Source organism: Rhincodon typus, chromosome 32 (assembly GCF_021869965.1).
Source record: "Rhincodon typus isolate 14 chromosome 32, sRhiTyp1.1, whole genome shotgun sequence".
Lineage (NCBI taxonomy): Eukaryota > Metazoa > Chordata > Chondrichthyes > Orectolobiformes > Rhincodontidae > Rhincodon > Rhincodon typus.
In genome coordinates, this window is record NC_063363.1 from 18632581 (window position 1) to 18652365 (window position 19785).

General features: G+C 40.0%; 1 long non-coding RNA gene across 1 annotated transcript in view; it reads left to right on the top strand.

Moving 5' to 3' along the window:
* Positions 1-6633: 6633 nt before the first annotated feature.
* Positions 6634-19785, top strand: part of LOC125486718 — a 15445-nt gene continuing 2293 nt past the window's right edge. The window contains exon 1 of the long non-coding RNA XR_007265354.1: positions 6634-6757. This is a non-coding gene — a long non-coding RNA (uncharacterized LOC125486718). The remainder of the gene's footprint in view (positions 6758-19785) is intronic.

Below are 19785 nucleotides of genomic sequence, written 5' to 3' on the forward strand. Positions count from 1 at the left end.
ATGTCGATCTGTTGAGTAAGATATGTAATTTTAAGCTTGGTTTGTGTTCTGCTTTATGTTTCGGACAAACCTTACCAACTAACACAGTGAACTATCTATTGATGTTGTCATGTGCCCAACATCATTTTTTACTACAATATCTATTTTTACAGTTCTGAAGGATCACTAAATGCTGCCAGACCTGTTGAGTTTCTCCAGAAACTTCTGTTTTTGTATCAAATTGTATTGTTTCTTTCTGTCTGGATGTGTGCTCTGTTAGGTCAATGATGGATCCACACTTCTCCAAACTCCATAGTAGGGAACTAAAATGGTTAAGGTCCATTTAGACAATGAATGGACTCCTTCCAAAGAACATGACTGATTTCTTTCTTGGACTCTACTCCAGAGAGAAATTTGTGTGTGAATTCAATAAATTGCTGGGTAGCTAAGCAAAATAGCAGAATATTTATCGAATATCATATCTCAACACTAAAATTCTTGTTAGCAAATGGTTGAAAGATTATTAGGGGTAGACAGGGGTGTGGATTTGAAAGGTGAAGCAGGCTCAAGGGGCTGAATGGCCTACTCCTTAATTTGCTTGTGCATATGTTTGTAAATGTGCTCATAAATACATGGGGAACCATGCGCCCAAGAATAGTTAGATTTTTAGATTCAACTCACAGTACAGTGCAAGGTTGTAACTTTATTCACCCAGATCTCAACTAAGCTTTTAAAAAGTTCACTGATATCATATCTTGAACGTTCCCTCATTCCCTCCTGGTCTTCCATTTACTATCTTCCTGCTAAAAATGTTGTGTTCTCTTCAATATTTTAAGTGCAGAAGTGAAACTTGATTCTAGGCTACCTAAAGGTTCAGAGTTAAATAATTAATTCACCAAAGGAACTTTTCTGGCTTCTCCCACCTGTGCCAAGTGTAGTACTGATCTACACCAGACCAGGTTTTAATCAGGCATTCTGCTCTGAGCCACAGCAGCAGTGCAGTGTTACAATTGATCTTTACTCTCTCCTCAGAGGCAGAATACCAGTGCCCAAGTCTTCACAGAATATTAAAACAATGCTGCTTTGCAGGAGGTGCTGTATTTCACCTGGGATATTAAATCTAGGCCCAGGTTGCCCTCTATATTGAATGTCAAAGATCCCATAGATCCATGTAGAGAATATAAGGAGGGTTCTCCCCAGTAGTATTGCCATAAATTAAGACCATAAAACCATTCTGAAGGGCAGAATTCAGAATAGATAGTAGGTTAATAATTTTTGTTGCATTTGTCTGACCGAGGATCCACATTTTCAGAACCATCCCCTAAAGTGAGCATATATGAGAATTTGATGAAGTTAAGATCACCCTCCAAGATAGAATGAGGCATCCAAAGGGATGAGGGGACATGAAAATAGAAAAGAGATAAGCTTATATTTATATAGCACCTTTCACACCTTCTGTGAGATAATAAAAACATTATTTTTTGTTATTCATTCACAGGACAAGGGCATTGCTGGCTGGCCTGGCATTTTTTGCCCACCCTTAATTCTCCACAACGCAGTTAAGAATCAACAACAAGGCTGTGTGTCTGGAGTCACATGTAGGCCAGAGCAGGTAAGGATTATGCACTGAAATATCCTAACAATGTAGCCACAGCATAGACAAATATAGAATCTGTTACTCCAAACACAATTTTGTCGTGAATGCTCTGAGTTATTAACAGTGGAAACCTTTTCACTGACAGTAACTGTCAGGCTTTTGAAGCTTTTCTCTACCTTGAAGAAGATGCAAAGCACAGTTTCTCTCATTAACAACTTTACTTCTGGTTTGACTTCTCAATAGCCACTTATTCAGAGTGTCCTATTTGGCTCCCTGAGTCAAAAGGTTAGGCGTTCAAGTCTAATTCAAAAAATAATAATGCAAAACCTAGAGCTGTTTTCTTATTGTAATGCAAGGTATGATTTATATACATATTAACATCATTTATTTTGGATTTTCAAATTTTGAATTAGTGGCCTATGGGTTTTCTGTGTCTGAAGGAGTTTAATGATTTAATTGTTCACATTCTTCTGTAGCCTTAGGGATTTTGGTTTTAAAAACAAACAGACTGAAAAAGATAGATGCTTTGGGTAAGATAATGGGAATTTTCTACATTAGGACAGTTTACAGAGTGAATAAATTAAATAGTGTAGTGTATTAAGCTTACAGATAGAATACTCTGGAATTGTTTTTCTGAACTTGGGGAACACCCATAGCTTTGGGGAAATTAAAGCTCTTTAATTTCACTTTAGGGCAGGTTACAGAAATTTTGGCTGAAGCTGGATGTGTAAAACAATTGCTCTTTAGAAGGGGAAGTTGTTTAGAACTGTTAAGAAAGACATTACCTCAATATAAGGAGTTTAGTTTAAAAGTTCCAGTTCTGAAATATTGGGTTAAAACCCTGAAGGGGCTAATTGAAGATGAGAAAACTGAACTCAGTTGTACAAAGACTCCAAGAAGAGCTTATCAGATTATCAAGATAGGGCTTGAAGGCACAGTTAAACTAAGCCTGAAATAAAAGGGAATTCTCTCTGGTTTAAATTTCTGTTATATGTAAACACCTTGGTTATTATATTTCATCTTCATTTCTTTTGTATCATGTTAATGTTAAAACCGAATCTGCAATAATACATGCTTGTGTTTCAGTAGAAGACAACTTTGTTAAAGTCAAAGAAAATATATGGTCTATCAAGCCAAGTTGAGTTTGGGATCAGATTTGTCCAGTAGCAACATTATCTGGGATCATAACACAATGTAATACAGTACCAGTGGCACCAGATTTCCTCCAAGATCTTCAATGAAGTTTCCCACTGTCCTCTCCGGTGAAAGTAATTCACAGCACTATAACAAAGCAGAGATTTACCCAAATGTACTGATGAATAATTTTTCATCAAGCAGCATCATTAAACAACTTAAACAGTTGATATCACATTGCTGTTCGTGGTACTTTTTCACTGGAGATGCCACAAAGACATGATATGGTGAGATATACTGAAGATCTGTCACCATCACCTGTGATACTCATGTTAGCTTCCACAAACTAGGACAATATGTGGGACACATATACAGAGGAATGCAATTAAACTTTTATTACACCAACTAGTATCTACATACTTACATTACAATCATAGGCAACTACATATTTGGGTTTAAGCTAAACAATTCAGAAGTACTGTAGCACACTTTCCCCACATGTCATGCTGCAAGAGGACAGAGCTCAGGCAAATAGAAACTGAGAGCTTCACACCATTAGAAGTGAAATCCCACGCAGGTATACATGATTATACATTGGCATGCACCATCAATTAAACAATTGTACAGACATGTAAAAACAAAGATAACCAGATTAACAAGTCAAATTTCAATAGAACACTTTGGAGGTTTGACACTTCATCTTGATCTGGCAATCATGTACCCCTCTAGATTGTTTTGTTTTATTATTGGTTGCTCTTGGCTGACAACTTGCTTCTCTTGCTCCTGGTTGCTGTCATCCAGTATCATCATCACTGGAGTTTTCTTCCTCACTCTGTGTGCATGACTGGCAAATCATGTAGTTACCTGTGATTGTAATGTAGGTATGTAGATACTCAGTTTTGTAATCGACATTTAATTGCATTCTTCAGTACTGTGACCCACATCTTGCCCTAGTTTTTGGAACATGAGTATCACAGTATCATGCATTGGTATGAGCTGGGATAACAAGGTGTAGAGCTGGATGAACACATTGTTATCTCAGATTCTCCAGCATCTTCAGTTCCTACTATCTTGGTATGAGCTGGCTTTTGTTTCTTCACAATGTAGCCCATGAACAGTTATGACTTTGTATGACTTGGGCTGATTGTAAAGCTTAGAGAGTTTTTCTATTCTTCTGGTATTTGTGACTGGATTTCTGACCTGCACTCTCTGTCTAGTGCATAGTTGTGATGGTTCTCCAGCTATTCACTGGTTGTACATCTCTTTCATCCTAATTTGTTGTTGAAGAAGAATGTCTTTTGTCTCACAGTGGTTAGAACAGTGATCACTAAGCAAGGTTGCTTGCATCTGCCTTCGAGAATAAGTTGTGCCAGAGACAGTTGGCCCTTCTCCATTAGTGTTGCAGGAAAACGTAGTAATGCAAAAATCTTGTTTTGCTTCTCAACATTTAATGAGCATGGATATAATGGTATGTACTTTACATTCTGCCAAACGAGTTTGGAGAGTGAGGTGAAGACATGAACTGGGTCACTCCCCCACTAATGTGGTTTGCTAGTGAACTATGTTCCCTTGTCTGATAATATCCACACCAGTATGCCAAATAAGTAGATAATAGTGGTCATTATTAGAAAGATGTTGTGTTGCTAAATGATTGAACAGTGGAAAATTTGGAGAAGTAATCTGTCACAAAGCTACAATTTTCCCATGCACTATGAATAAGTGCATTGCTGTATTTGGCAAGGAGTGAATGGAGCATCATATTGATATTGCGGCTGCTTCTGCTACTAATATTGATACCTTTGGCAGCCTCACATATATTTACAAGTGACTGGATCTCCTGATTCATCCCTGTCCAGTGGATAGCTAGCCATCTTGTGCATTCAATACTCATGTATCCCTGGTTTAACATGGCCATGTTATCTTTCTGTAGCCCTTTATGTATTAGAATTTGTTTTCTCTCGAAAATGGCTTACCATGATGTAATAAATTCATCTCTTTGGCCAAAATGAGGGAGTGTTCTCAAGAATTGTCAGGCTATCCTTGGATAATCATCTTTTGCAACTCTTGTAATTGTTTATCTTCAATAATTGTTAATGGTAAAATGCTCGCACTGGCTCTGACCAGAATGTAACAGATCTATCTTGAGAACATTTTCAGTCTCATAGTCTATAATGTCCACACATAGACCAAGAGGGACATCTTTATCTTGTGTGGATGGGTAATCTGCTCAGTATGTCAGATGTCATCATCCTGGGGCCTAACTCCTATCTGAGTTCAAAGTCAAATCCTTGCACCTTGACAAGTAATTACTGCAAACATAGAAGCATTGATCATTTCTAGTTGCTTATGGTCCACTTCAACCATGAATTTCTTGTTGAAAGGGCATGTGTAAAATTGCTCTGCACTCTATACTGGAATAGTCAGCTTGCACAGAAGGCATTGACTTCAAAACGAAAACAATAGGATTTTCCTGTTGCAAAATACAGGAGCCTAAGCATTTTTGCAATGCATTAATTTCCAGAATTGAGTCTTTCCTGCAATCGTAAAATATTCCACTGTTCAATCATTTAGCAACACAATATCTTTATAACAATGACCGCTGTTATCTACTTATTTGGCATGCTGGTGCGGATATTATCGGACAGGGAACATAGTTCACTATGCAAACCACATTAGTGGGGGAGTGACCCAGTTCACGTAATATTGCAGTCAGCAAGATCTTGTCAACAGAATTGATTGAGAGTATCAAAAAAATGTCTTGGTGGTTGGCTTGCCCACATGAGGAACATCCTTCTGGATCAAATCTCTCAGCGGAGATACCTTTTTATAGAAGTTGGGAATAAATGGCAGTGAACAGTCATTGGACTCAAAATGTTCAGTCTGCTTTCTCTGCCCAGATGCTGCCAGATCTGCTGAGTCTCTCCCGCAATTTATGTTGATCTCACCTTCACCTCTGTCAACTTTGCAACTGTCTCTAAATTGTCCTAATATAAAACAAAGAACTGTGGATGCTGGAGATCTGAAATGAACAAAAACAGAAATTTATGGAGAAACTTAGCAGATCATAGAATCCCTACAGTGTGAAAACAGGTCATTTGGCCCATCATGTCCGCAATGACCCTCTGAAGAGCAGCCTACCCAGACCCATCCCCTCTACCTTATCCCTGTGCCGCCACATTTCCCTTGGCTTATCTACCTAGCCTGCTATGGACAATCCACCATAACCTGCACATCTTTGGACTGTGGGAGGAAACTGGATCACCCAGATGAAACCCATGCAGACACGGGGAGAATGTGCAAACTCCATATAGTTGTGTGTGTGGAATCAAACCCAGGTCCCTGGTGCTGTGAGGCAGCATTGCTAACTACTGAGCCACCACACCACCCCAAATATAGCAACATCTGCGGAAAGAAAGCAGAATTAACATTTCGATCCCAGACACCCTTCTTCAAAACTTACCCAGCTCTTTGTTATAGAGAGGAGATCAAACCTTATGCTGTCGGTGTACAGGTGGCTGGGTTTTCGGATAACATCACAGAGAGGTCAAGTGTTAGTAAATTTTCACACTATCATCTAAAAAAAAATCAAATGAGGTTGATAGTTGTCGTAAAATCAGGCCCCACTTGGGTGTTCCCATTAAGCAGGTTTATTGAACATACAAAAGATGGTAAAACAGAACATCTCTGGATCCCGAGGGAATTAAGTCCCAGTTCCATTGTTCTGACATTAGTAAAATATAGCTCCTTTTGTACGTGCACAGTACTATTCCATAAAGTTACAGTTAACCTTTAATGACCTTAATATGATCTTGTGCGTCCCAATATGGGTGTAAAGACTCAGCAAACATTTACTGCTTGTGGATCATTAACAGCAGTTATTAGCTGACAACACAATCAAGTATTAGCATGAAGGATTACTTTGGGTGTAATGATGATCTGGGTACTAATTGCATTCAAAAATATTCGTAAAATTTCCACTCCTTTTTAGCTCCTTTCCACTCTTTTTTAGTCTGTCATGAAGCAGCACAGCCAGACATTCTACCACCTGTGAGTAACTTGATTTTAAAGTACTGAAAGTTACTTTTAAAAAACATGCAGAACTATTTGCTAGTTTTATCTGGGCATTATCACCTTGCTGTATGTGGCAGTTTGCTGTGTCCAGATTGGCTGCTGTGTTTCTAACCTCAAAAAATACTCTATTGATGGTAAAGCATCTGACGGTCATAATAAGTGCTGTATAAATGCAAATATAACATTCTTTTTACCATAGCCATCTTTTCTGTCAATTGAAAAAAAATTAGTGTGTTTATGCATTTCAACTAGTGTATTTGTGTCCCAAACACTGTGCTAAATTTTTAGAACATTCTCAAAAAAACTTTAAGAACAAACTCCCAATAGTGAATAATTCATCCTGGGTTAGGGGTGGATGGGAGGTGATGTCACAGTCTCAGGAGGTGTTCTAATGCAAGAGTTTTTAAATCACGGTGCAAAACAAATCACAAAAAAATTGACATGCATTGCATATCATTTATTACATTGCTGCAGCAATTTTGGGCAGATTGTGCAGAAAGAAAACACAGGAACTTGGGAGAATCCCTGTCCATTGCAGATATCAATAACATTTTCCAATATTTGCATTAAACATACTGATACATCGAATTTGGATTTTTTTTCATTCTGTAGGTTATTAATCATTCAAAAAATTTTCTGAACCTATTAAACCAGCTTTAATTCATTCTTGTTACTTGTAGAAGGGTTCCTGTCTGGGAAAAGGGTTGTTTTTTCCAATTTTGAAAACTGAAATGTGTTCTCCCGTCATGACAATTAATATTAATTAATAAACTACCTTTAATAAATCGGCGTTAAATAATCCTAGAGGCTTCAAAGAGCCAGTAATGATGCCATTATGCAATATAAGGGCGCTTTATCTTTTGGAATGCAGATCTATTAGCTCAAAGTGAAGATACTTGCTAAACAAGTTCTGTATTTTCCTGTCTGCAATCATACTGTTCAGTTTTGTCACAAGCAATCCATTAGCATTAAGATGCGGGCACTTGTATTTAAATTTGGAATTGAAAAGAAAAGAGTCTTTGTAAAAGGTGACCCTGAAAATTCCATCTGGTTCACTAATTCTCATGAGGGGAAGTAAATCTACCATCTATGTGGCTTCAGATCCATAGCAATTTTGTTTGACTGTTAACTGCTCTCAAGGGCAATTAGGAATGAACAACAAGTACTGGTCTTCCCAGCAGTGTCGAAGTCCCATGAAAGATTAAAAAAACTTCTGACTATCTAATTTGCAGAGCTACTCTGAAAACTTTTTGCATTGTTTTTACATACAACTTGCCTTATGGAGGACTTGCCTTCACTGCAAGCGTTTGCAACAGTTAGATTTAATGGTTGCTAGTGATTTTGTTTTTACTACAACACACAAGAAAAAAGTTTGAAGCTATGTCTCAACGAACAAGTTTTTAAAATGTTTACTTTGGCCAACTCACCAACAACGGCAGGAACAAATAAAACAATGATGTAACTTATAACAACTAGTCTACATACACACAATTTGTTCCATTCTCAGTAACTAGTGGCTGGTGGGATGGTAGGTAAGGACAAAGGGGAACCCTTTTGCTGTTGCAGGAGGGAAGAGAGGGGGTGAGCCTGTAAGTGTGGGAGATGGTTTGGACCTGGTTGAGGGCCCTGTCGACAACAGTGCTGGGGAATCCACTGTTGAGGAAGAAGTTGAACATTTTGAAGGTTCCCTTGTCAAATCTGGCCTCATCTCAGTTCCTCTGTCTCCATCACATATGTTCTGATGAGGCCATCTTCAATAAGGGAGCCCCCAAAATGTCCACCTTCTTCCTCAACCAAGGATTCCCCAGCACCGTTGTCGACAGGGCCCTCAACCAGGTCTGACCCATCTCCCGCACTTCTGCTCTCACCCCTTCTCTTTCGTCCTGCAACAGCGATAGGGCTCACCTTGTCCTTACCTACATCCCACCTGCATCCACATCCAGAAGATCATCAGCCTCCATTTCTGCCACCTCCAATGAGATGCCACCACCAGATACATATTCCCCTCCCCTCACCTTCCTCAGGGACCGTTCCCTCTGGGATACTCTGGACCACTTTTCCTTCACTTACAACACACCCCCACAACACCCACGGCACCTTCCCTTGCAACCGCCTAAAGTGTAACACCTGGCCATTTACCTCCTCCCTTCCTAGTAACCAAAAAACCCAAACATACCTTCCACGTGATGCAGCAATTCACCTGCACTTCCTCGAATCTAGCCTACTGCATTCACTGCTCACAATGTGGTCTCCTCTACATCGAGGAAACAAAGCATAAACTGAGTGACCGCTTTGCAAAACATCCACATTCTGCCCACAAAAAAGACCCTGAGCTTTCAGTCGCCTGCCACTTGAACACACCACCCTGTTCCATGGCCAATATCTCTGTCTCAGGCTTGCTGCAGAGTTCCAGCGAAGTTCAGCACAAGATGGAAGAACAACACCTCATTTTCCGCTTGGGGACCCTGCATACTCCTGGATTCAATATCAAGTTCAATCATTTTAGGGCCTGAACTCTCCCATGTCCTAGACCCCTACCCCACACACCAGACCTTGATATCACATAGCCTGCCATCACACATTACCTATTGTTAGCCACTAATATTTCCATTAACAGCTATTCACACTCCTAGCCAGATTGTTATCTCCTCCTTTATCTATCCAACTGTTGTTCTCTCTCTTTGGGCTCTATCTCCACCTATCATTTACTCCTCACCCCCTCCCCGCATCCTATCTTCTGCATATAAATCGACATTTTCCGAGCTAACATCAATTCTGAGGAAGGGTCACCGGACCCAAAATATTAACTCTGAATTTTCTTCACAAATGCTGCCAGACCTACTGAGCTTTTCCAGCAACTTCTGAGCATTGAAAGGTTGTTGCAGTGAAAATTTGAATGCACAGGTAGGCATCAAGGATTGGACCAGGCTATGTTTCAGAACTGCTTGTTTGGTGTCTTAGTGTTGGCTCGCTCGCTCACTCACTCAGCAACTACCTGCCTATCCGCTGCATCCATGCCTTGCATTCCCTTGCCATGCCAGTTACTATTTGGTATATCAGCAGGAGCCATAGGCTATCAGTATTGGTGTATCTAGGTGCTCCTTTGCCCAGACACCGACACTTAAACAGCACAAACACTCGAATGATGCTCCCAATGACCAGGCAGTCCAGAACCAGGGGTCGCAGTCTAAGGGTACGTGGTAGGCCATATAGGACTGAGATGAGGAGAAATGTCTTCAGCCAGAGAATGGAAAACCTGTGGAATTCTTTGCCAATGAAAGTGGTTGAGGCCAAAAGAATGAATGTTTTCAATAAGGAGTTAGATATAGTTCTTAGGGATAAAGTGATTGAGGAGTATGGGGATAAAGCAAGAACAGGATACTCAGAGACAACAAGGTGTAGAGCTGGAAGAACACAGCAGGCCAAGCAGCATCAGAGGAGCAGGAAAGCTAACGTTTCAGGTCTAGACCCTTCTTCAGAAAATTCAGAAAAAGATACTCAGTTGGATGAGTATCTATCAGCAGGCTCGAAGGGCTGAATGGTCTACTCCTGCTCCTATTTACTATGTTCCTGTGTGTCTAGAAGGAGAATGAGGGGGTGGCGACATCATGCTGGACCTTTAATCTAACATCTACAGGAGGTGCTAGCTGCCTGGTGGCAAACACACTGCATGTTTATTCAACCAAATGACTATGATGGAAACCTTGGGGGCTGGTCTTCAGTCTGCTGAGGGGGGAGACACTGTCAGTTTAGGGGGTCTCAGTACCATCAGTCATGGCCACAATTCACACACAGTTCAGGAGCTTCGCCATGGTCAGTAGACCACTTGGGATACTCACAGTCAGGGGAATCTATCCCAGTACGGTTCGGAAAATGGTCAATCCCATGAGGCCAGCACAACAGTCAGGAGAAACCATTTACCATCAGCCAGGGATGTGCAGACAGTGGTCAGGGTCTGATTTGTCATGTCAAGGAAGCTGTTCATCGAATTTGATCAGAGACCTCGGGTGAATACAGTCCTGACAAGTACATCCATCAAATGTGCCGGGGGTGTGGGAGGGGGAATCACTGCCAAAAAGAGAGAGGGAGTCAGCAGTGCTGGGGTAAACATAAGCATTTCAGATGGTGAGAAAAAGGATACTACAGGGGAGAAAGTCAAGGTGAATGAATGGTATGTGGTACAGCACTGGAGGACCTAGTAGACTATAGGGGTGGGGTTTTAGTCACAGACCATCACTGTGGCCTCACAGAAGGAACATAGAAGAGCAAGGTGATCATCATTAAGGTGTGTCGCTGAGCTTCAGAGGGCAAAGAGGAGAGTTGAAGGTGAAGTTCAATGTGGAAGGGTGAGGGGGTTGGGTGTAGAAATAGGCTATCAGTGTAGTGCTAGGATGTTCTTGGAGTACCTAACAACCAGACAAGGCTTGGTGCTGACAGTATTCTCCATGAGCTGTGTTCCCTGCCATCACCTATCATTCTGTGGGTGCAAAGTGACACTAGAAAATGGCTGGAACAATGACCAGGATGGGGAGAGGGAGAGCCAGTTTGATAGGCAAAAGCACAGGGTCCACATTGGCTGAAAACCAGGGCATTGTAGAAAGAAATTGATGAAATGTCCGTTTGCAAACCCAGGTACATTAAATTTGCAATCATATAAGATTGTGGGTACTTCGGGGACAGGTGCTGGTCAGAAGTGATTTGCCATATGCCATCGGTACTTGTAAATTGAACTTGGGCATCTCAATAATGTAAGAGTTTGCAGCAATGACATTATGAAAAGCTAATATTGACAGAAGGAGAATCATTATTTGTGTGGCTTCCTTAGAACATATATAAGCCACGCATCATTTCATCATCTGCCATTGAAGTGTAATGATGATCTGTAGCGACTGCAGTGAGAAGTTGAGCATTTGATGTGGGTCTGGGGTAAGCAATCTGTCAGTGCAGACAGTCCTGTCTCGATGATATTGGGTAGTTATTCAGCTAGTTCTGGAAAATATGATATTACCCCCAGAATGCCAAGATCTTGATCATTAATATATATCAGGAAATGTGGATCCTAATACCGACGCCTGAGGATCTTCACTACGAAGCTAGCTCCAGCCTGAAAAATATCCATTGACCATTACTCTCTGATTCCTATCATTTAGCCAAACTCTTAGCGTCCCTTTTAATCCATGAGCTCTACCTTTGTCCACAAGCATCTTAACGGTGCTGTATCAAATGCTTTTTGCAAATCCGTGTACATCGCATCAATAGCCATGCCCTCATCAACCCACTATTTTTTCAAAAAATTGTGGGAAGTTAGTTAAACAATGATTTTCCTTAATAAATCCATACTGATTCTCCTTAACAAACCCAGAATTGTCTGTGTGATTATTAATTCTATTCAGAATTAGTGGTTCTATAAGTTTCAACAGATGGAATTTAAACTGACTAGGTTTTATGCTTACCCATTTTTTTGTACACGGCTGTATTGTTTGCAATTCTCCAGATCTCTGGCACCACCCTGAGTGTAAGGAAGATCGAAAACTCAAGGACAGTGCCTCCTCAATTTCCACACACTTCCTTCAACATCCTTGGATGCAACTCATCCACTCAGAGTGCTGTGTCAAATTTAATTACTGAGAGATTACTCAATATCTCCTGTTATCAATTTTGAATCATTCCAGTGACTGAATTTGTTCCTGCCACAAGGGCCTCCTCAGCATCTGTTTCCTTAATAAAGAAATATGTGAAATATTTATTTAATACATCAGCCATGTCCCCTGATTCCATGTGTAAATCTCCCTTTTGGTCCCTAATTGACCATAATCCTCCATTTATCTTCCTTTTATAGTTTGTACACCTATTGAAGACTTTGGGAGTCCCTTTTATATCAGCACCAGCCTTTTTTCATAATACCTGTTAGCTTTTTCACCTCCCTTCTGAACTTTCTATATTCAGCTTATCATTTGTATTTTCTACCTGACATCTGTCATAAGCACACTCTTTTATCTTAATTTTATCTCCATTGTCATCAAATTTGCCTCGAATATGCTTCAACCACATCTCCTTTGAGCATGGGCTCGTTGTTCAGCTATAGTTTTTTTCTTTAGCTCCAGTATCTGGCCCAGCAACATTATTACCCGTTGAAATTGGCTTTCCCTCAGGTCCTTATTCTAAATTTTTCATTATTCTTTCCATTATTATCCTTAAGTGGCCACTGTTTCCTTAATGCCCCGCTAATGACACTGACCTATGTGGCCCATCTCATTCCCAAGAACCAAATCTAGCAGTGCCTTTTTTCCTATTGAGCTGGGCACAAATTGTGGCAAAAATTCTCCTGCACTCAATGTAGGAACATTTGCCTTATTCTACTCTCCTTTTACCACAATAAGTCTACATTTGGATTACGGAAACCCCCATTATAAAACTGGGTAATGTTTGCACCTCTCTGTAACACCCCTGCAGATTTGTTCCTCTATATCCTTCCCACCAAATTCTGGCTTATAGACTACACCAAGCAATGGAATTGCATCTATTTTGTTCCCTAGCACTAGCCAAAAATCAATTGTGTCTTTGAACGCTTTGGCAATTGTTTTGAAATAACAAGATTAAATATGACAGAGTAGAAAGTCATGTTAAGCAATGGCCTAAAAAAATGAGTAATTGATCCGTCTTACATAGCTTTTAACTTTTAATTGTTTTATATAGTTTGTGGGCATTGCTGCCTACAGCAGCGTTGATTGTCCATCTCTAATTGCTCTTGAGAAGGTAGTGGTGCATTGCCTTCTTGAACCACAGCAGTCCATGTGGTGCTACATAGTTCACATAGCAACGCTGACTAAAGTTCAAAATTAATACATTGGATGTGTAGCTGGGGTGGAATGAGTATGAGATCAGACATTAATTAAAGGGAAGCTTTTGTTTTACATAATTGCCAAATCATTTAGTACTCCGCCAGATTGATGCAATCCTACACCAATTGCAAAAACAACAAGTTGCATTTATTCAGTGCATTAAATTTAGAAACTGTATCATGATATTTCACGGAGTATAATCAGGCAAAAAAATGACATTGAGATGAAGAAGGAAGTTTTAGTATGACTAAGGTAAAACATTGGTAGGGGGCAGAGTTTTAGGAAAACCGTAAAGAAGATAGGTTTGACTAGATGGAGAGGAACCAGAGTAAGGCTTAGATAATGGAAGGGGCACCCACCAGGGGTACACCAAGGGTATTGGAATGCACACAAGGCCAAAGTTGGCAGGAACATACTTCTTCAAAGAAAGTTGGGCTGGTGATGCAGATAAGGGAGTGAAATCGCTATGCAAATTAAAATGAAAATTTGAAATTTGAAACTTTTGATGACAGGAGACTTGTAGCGCTAATGTGAGGGTGAGAGTATAATAGAATTGGGGTTTTAGGGCATAATTTAGAAGATTAAGCAGGATAGCATTAAAATAGCTTAATCTAGAGACAACAAAGGCTACTTTTGACAGCCTCAACAGATTTCCCAATGCAATTATTCCAAATCTCTGTCTACATATAACAGAGTTACAAGTTCGCAACCACCCTCTATTTCTATGTCTTTGGATACTGTATGTTACCCACCTTCGGTTGTAAAGCAGAGTCACCACATCATTCCATTCAGAAAGTCCTTTTATAATCCTTTATTACATCTGTCTTCAACAATAAAATGTCTCTGAATGTTTAATTTGAAGGTTAATATTTTACCTCGCTATCACTAACCAACTCATCTCCCAATGAAGTAGCTTTGGCTGCCTAAACACATGAAATGCAACAGCTAATTACAACTTGTTGACATTTAAAAAGTTTGTACCTATAAGTATCCTTGTATGTGTGCATCTTGGCACTGTAATGAATTGACACAAAACCACAACTAAACGTGAGCCTTCAACATGACTAGTGACAGACAGCATTATATAATTGGAGGTTATGTTCCTTATCAGTAGAATATTTCAATGTTGAAGGACAACAGAAAAATGACCATGAACCATGTCTTCGCATTGATGATTTTAGCACACGCTGCCAGGAAATAATTTCCTTTCAAAAGACAGAAATCAAGTTAGGTTTGGATGTTTAGACGGGTCATTGGATAAAGAGTGTTCAGCATTCCAGAACGGAGGATCCAAATTTGAGATCTGTTAGAAAATCGATTTTTATATCATCCCACAGCATGTGATGCTTATATATATGTTGATAAATGCCAGTCAGGAAAATGTCTTTCAACATCTGATATGTACAATTAGTTCCTCTAAATTATAGTGATTTACCCTCCTTGATTTTGAAAGGAGAGCTTCCAATGCAGTGGGTAGTATCCCTGCACCTGAACCAGATACTTCAGGGCTGAGCTTCAATCCAGGATTGGGCGGCCACTTTCAGCGCACATTCAAACAGCTGAAGTATGAATATGCAAATTCTTCCAAAAAGTGCCAATTGGGAAATGATAAGAGTGGAAGAGATTTCTGGTCAGACATGTGATGGAAAGAATGTTGGAGCCTCAGTCAACACTATTCATAGCCCCAGACAACAAATTTGCATGTACGAGTGTATGTTCTGAACTATAATACACCATCCAAACGTGGTAAACATGATCGCTATGCTATCTGCCCACATTTATTAATGTACCATTGATCTTCCTGTTTCTTCACTTTGCATTCCATATAAGTGCCAACTAGCTGTAAAAGCTTCAGCATTATGTGTACGCCACATCATTACCCATAGAACAACATGTTCATGTTATAGATAGTAGGAACTGCAGATGCTGGAGAATTTGAGACAACAAGGTGCAGAGCCGGATGAACACAGCAGGCCAAGCCGCATCAGAGGAGCAGGAAAGCTGACGTTTCGGGCCTAGACCCTTCTTACTGTTGAGTTTATATTAACTCCACCCTACACCAGAACAGCCATCAGCAGGAAGCCAACACAAAAGAGGGCATCATTGTCAACATCTCTGTGCTTGGTCTGATCGAGTACTTATTCCCTTTCTATATCATTAACTTATCATGTTTGCAATGCAGCCCACTTCTGGTTGCTGTACTCATTACACATATACAGTAATCTGGGCTCTGCAAGACTAAGGAATTTGTTCAGGCATTGTGACTTTTTTTAAATAAACACGGGGCTGGGGGAACAATAAAAGAAAACATGGGGGAGGCAATAGTTCACTGATACATTCTCCTTGGCAACTCCTAGACCAATCAGAATTGAGATGCTAACATAGTTAACTCCTTTTCCTCCTGCAGGAAATTTTGTTCCTTCATTTGAAATTTGGCATTCTTGTACCTGTCCTGATGAATGTAAGACGAAAAACTTCAACAGTACATCTCTTTCTTCAGTAATACTCAAGTCTTAAAGTCCAAGCGACTGTTAAAATGCTGGTGTGACATGCTACCCAACTGAGAACTGAGGCCGAGATAGCAGGAACTGCAGATGCTGGAGAATCTGAGATAACAAGGTGTAGAGCTAGATGAACACAGCAGGTCAAGCAGCATCAGAGGAGCAGGAAGGCTGACGTTTCGGGCCTAGACCCTTCTTCAGAAATGGGAGTTTTTCTCCTCTGATGCTGGTTGACCTGCTGTGTTCATCCAGTTCTGCACCTTGTTATCTGAGAACTGAGGCCATGAAGTTTGGCAGCACTTCTGTATTTGCAGATCTGCGGTTAAACTTAAATGATCATGATAAAAAGTATTTTGTGGGCAGACCCTGAATCTGTCATGATTAAATCTTATTAGTAGACTCTGTGTTATGAATAACAGATAAATTCCCAACACAATAAATTTTAATGAAAACCAGATGTATGACTAATGTGACTACTTTTGCTTGACTAGCTGGACCATCTTACAAAGCACTAATTCTAATGAAATTTACAATGACAACCTAATGATATTCCTTCCATTTATCTAAGTCTGAAGACCTGCAAGATCAATACTGTGAGTCAGTGTTAGAAATCTGAGACAAATTAAATCCAAACAGTTCTCAAGGGAATACGTTGCCATGGTTGCCATGTCTATTTGTGGGATAGTTAATTTGACTACTCAGATGGGGAAACCAGATAACGTGTCATGAGGGTGTGGTGTTATATCAACAATGCTTTACCCTGTAGGACATGAAATGAGTTGCTATAGTTCAGCTGGATAGTCAGATACACAAAGGTTTTTTCCTTCAATTCATACTATGCACTTGTGGGACTGATGCTGAGTCATTGAATATATTCGAGGCTGAGTTAAACAGGTTTTTGGTCGACAAAGGAGCCATAGAGTCATACAGCATGGAAACTGACCCTTCAGTCCAACTCGTCCATGCTGACCAGGTTTCCCAAACTATACTAGTTCCATTTGTTTGTGTTTGACCCATAACCTGCCACACCCTTTCTATTAATGTAATTTTCCAAACGTTTTTTAATATCATACCTGTACCTGTATCTTTTTCTGGCAGTTTATTCCACATACAAATCATGCTGTCTGTGAAAATATTGCCTCTCAAGTCCCTTTTAAATGTTTCTCGTCTCACCTTAAAATTATGCTGTCTACTTTTGAACTTCCTCGCCCTGGGGGAAAAAGGGCTGTGGAGGGGAGCAAGCAGGAAAGGACAATTAAAGCCACAATCAGATTAGTCATGTTTGTATTTAATGGTGGGACAGATTAGAGGGTATGATTGGCCTAACCTGTTTCTATTTTTTATGTTTTTAATAGCATTGTTATAAAAATCACAATAAAATCATTGTCGTAGAGTCATGAGACGTACAGCACAGACACAGACATTTTGGTCCAACCAGTCCATATCAAACATAATCCCAAACCACATGAGACCCACCTGCCTGCTCCTGGCCCATATCCCTCCAAACTTCCCTATTCATATATCCATCCGAATGTCTTTTAAACATTGTAAATGTATCTGCATCCACCACTTCATCAGGAAGTTCATTCCACACGTGAACCACCCTCTGTGTAAAAAAATTGCATCTTATGTCTCTTTTAAATCTCTCTACTCTCACCTTAAAAATGTGCCCCCTAGTCTTGAAGTTCCCCATCTTAGGGAAAAGACAAATACCGTCAACTCTATCTATGACTCTCATTATTTTATAAACTTCTATCAGGTCACCTCTCAACCTCCTATGGTCCAGTGAAAAAAGTCCCATCCTATCCAGCCTTTCCTTATAACTCAAACCTTCTGTACCTGGCAACACCCTGGTAAATCTCTTCTGAATGCTCTCCAGCTTAATAATATCCTTCCTGTTACTGGGTGACCAGAACTGGACACAGTATTCCAGAAGAGGCCACACCAATGTCCTGTACAACCTCAACATAACATCACAACTCCTACATTCAAAGAACTGAGCAATGAAGGTAAGCGTGCCAAGTGCCTTTTTAACCAGCCTGTCTATATGTGACGCAAATTTTAAATAATTATGTTTCTATGCCCCTAGGTCCCTCTGTTCTACAACACCACCCAAGGCCTTACCGTTAATTGTATAAGCCCTACCCTTGTTTGTTATACCAAAATGCAATACCTCACATTTATCAAAAGTGAACTCAATCTACTGTTTTTCAGCCCATTTGATCAAGATCCCTTTGTAATCTTAGAAAACTTTCTTCACTGTCTACAATGCCACCAATGAAGGAAATAGTATGTGACAAATCTATAAAATAAACTTAAAATCTTGAATAATAATTCTCAACAATTTGAATTAATTCTAGAGAAATTGGCAGGAGGTAGGAAAAGAGAAAATGGGAACGGAGGTTTTCTGTTCTGAACAGGACTCCTTTCTCTTACTACCTGTAATTGTTTGTTTATTATGTCTGCAATTTAAGCCTCAGCTGGACTTCTGATGCCATGTCCAGCCATGAACATTTACATTTCACTTAGATAGTACGGTCTTCTCCTATCCCTGACACAGGCTGTGTTCTGCTACTGAAACCTTCATTCATATTTTTGCCACCTTCAGAACCAAATATCCCAATGCTATCCTGGTTAGCCTTCCATGTTTCACATTCCTTAAACTTTAGATCATACAAAACTCAGCTGCGAATTTAATTCACACCCAAACCTGTACATTTTGGCTTCTGGTCCAGGAATGTCTTGACCTGTACTTACAACCCTCAATGGTCGTTGCCCTCCCTATATTCTCCCCCAGGCCAAAATCTTTTAAGGGGTTTGTATTCCTTCAATCCCAGCCTCTGATGCATCAACCACTTTCTACGGCTTTCATTGACAACATGCCTTTGGTCATCTAAGTACTACACCCCAGAATTACCTTCCTGACCCTCTTCACTTCATTACTCTTTTTTCAGACTTTAATGGCCAGCATTTATTGCTGATCCATAAATTACCCTCGAACAGAGTGTATTTTTGGCCATGTCAAGAGTCTAACACATTGGTCTAAGTCTGGAATCACATGTAGACCAGACTGACTAGTTTTCTTCCCTAAAGGACATTAGCAAAACAGATGGGTTTTTTTTTTACAGCAATCAATGATAGTTACCATTACAGATGCTAGTTTTCAACTAAGGTTGATATTTGAACCTATGCCCCTACAGCGTTAGCCTGGTGCTCTGGATTTATAGTTGAGTGATATTACCATTTCATGACCATCTCCCTCATTTTCCTTGGCCAATCTATTAGTTATCTGTGCTTAAGTCATCTTCCAGTTGTTGCTATTCTGTTCCTAATTCTATACCAGTAAAAGAGACTTGGAATATTTCACAAATGTTTAGAGTTATATAAATGCAAATTACCATTTTCCTTTCTGGAATAGAAAGAGGAAAGAAATCAGAATGCAAATCACGATCCACAGCACTTGTGTAGAGAGACAAAAAAAAACTTACATGTGTATTGTGTGTTTCACCACCTCAGGTAATCTTAAAGGATTTCACAATGAATGATGTACTAGCACCTCTCATCCAACTCAGAGATAGTAAGAACTGCCGATGCTGGAGTCTGAGATACACAGTATGGAGCTGGAGGGACACAGCAGGCCAGGCAGCATCAGAGGAGCAGG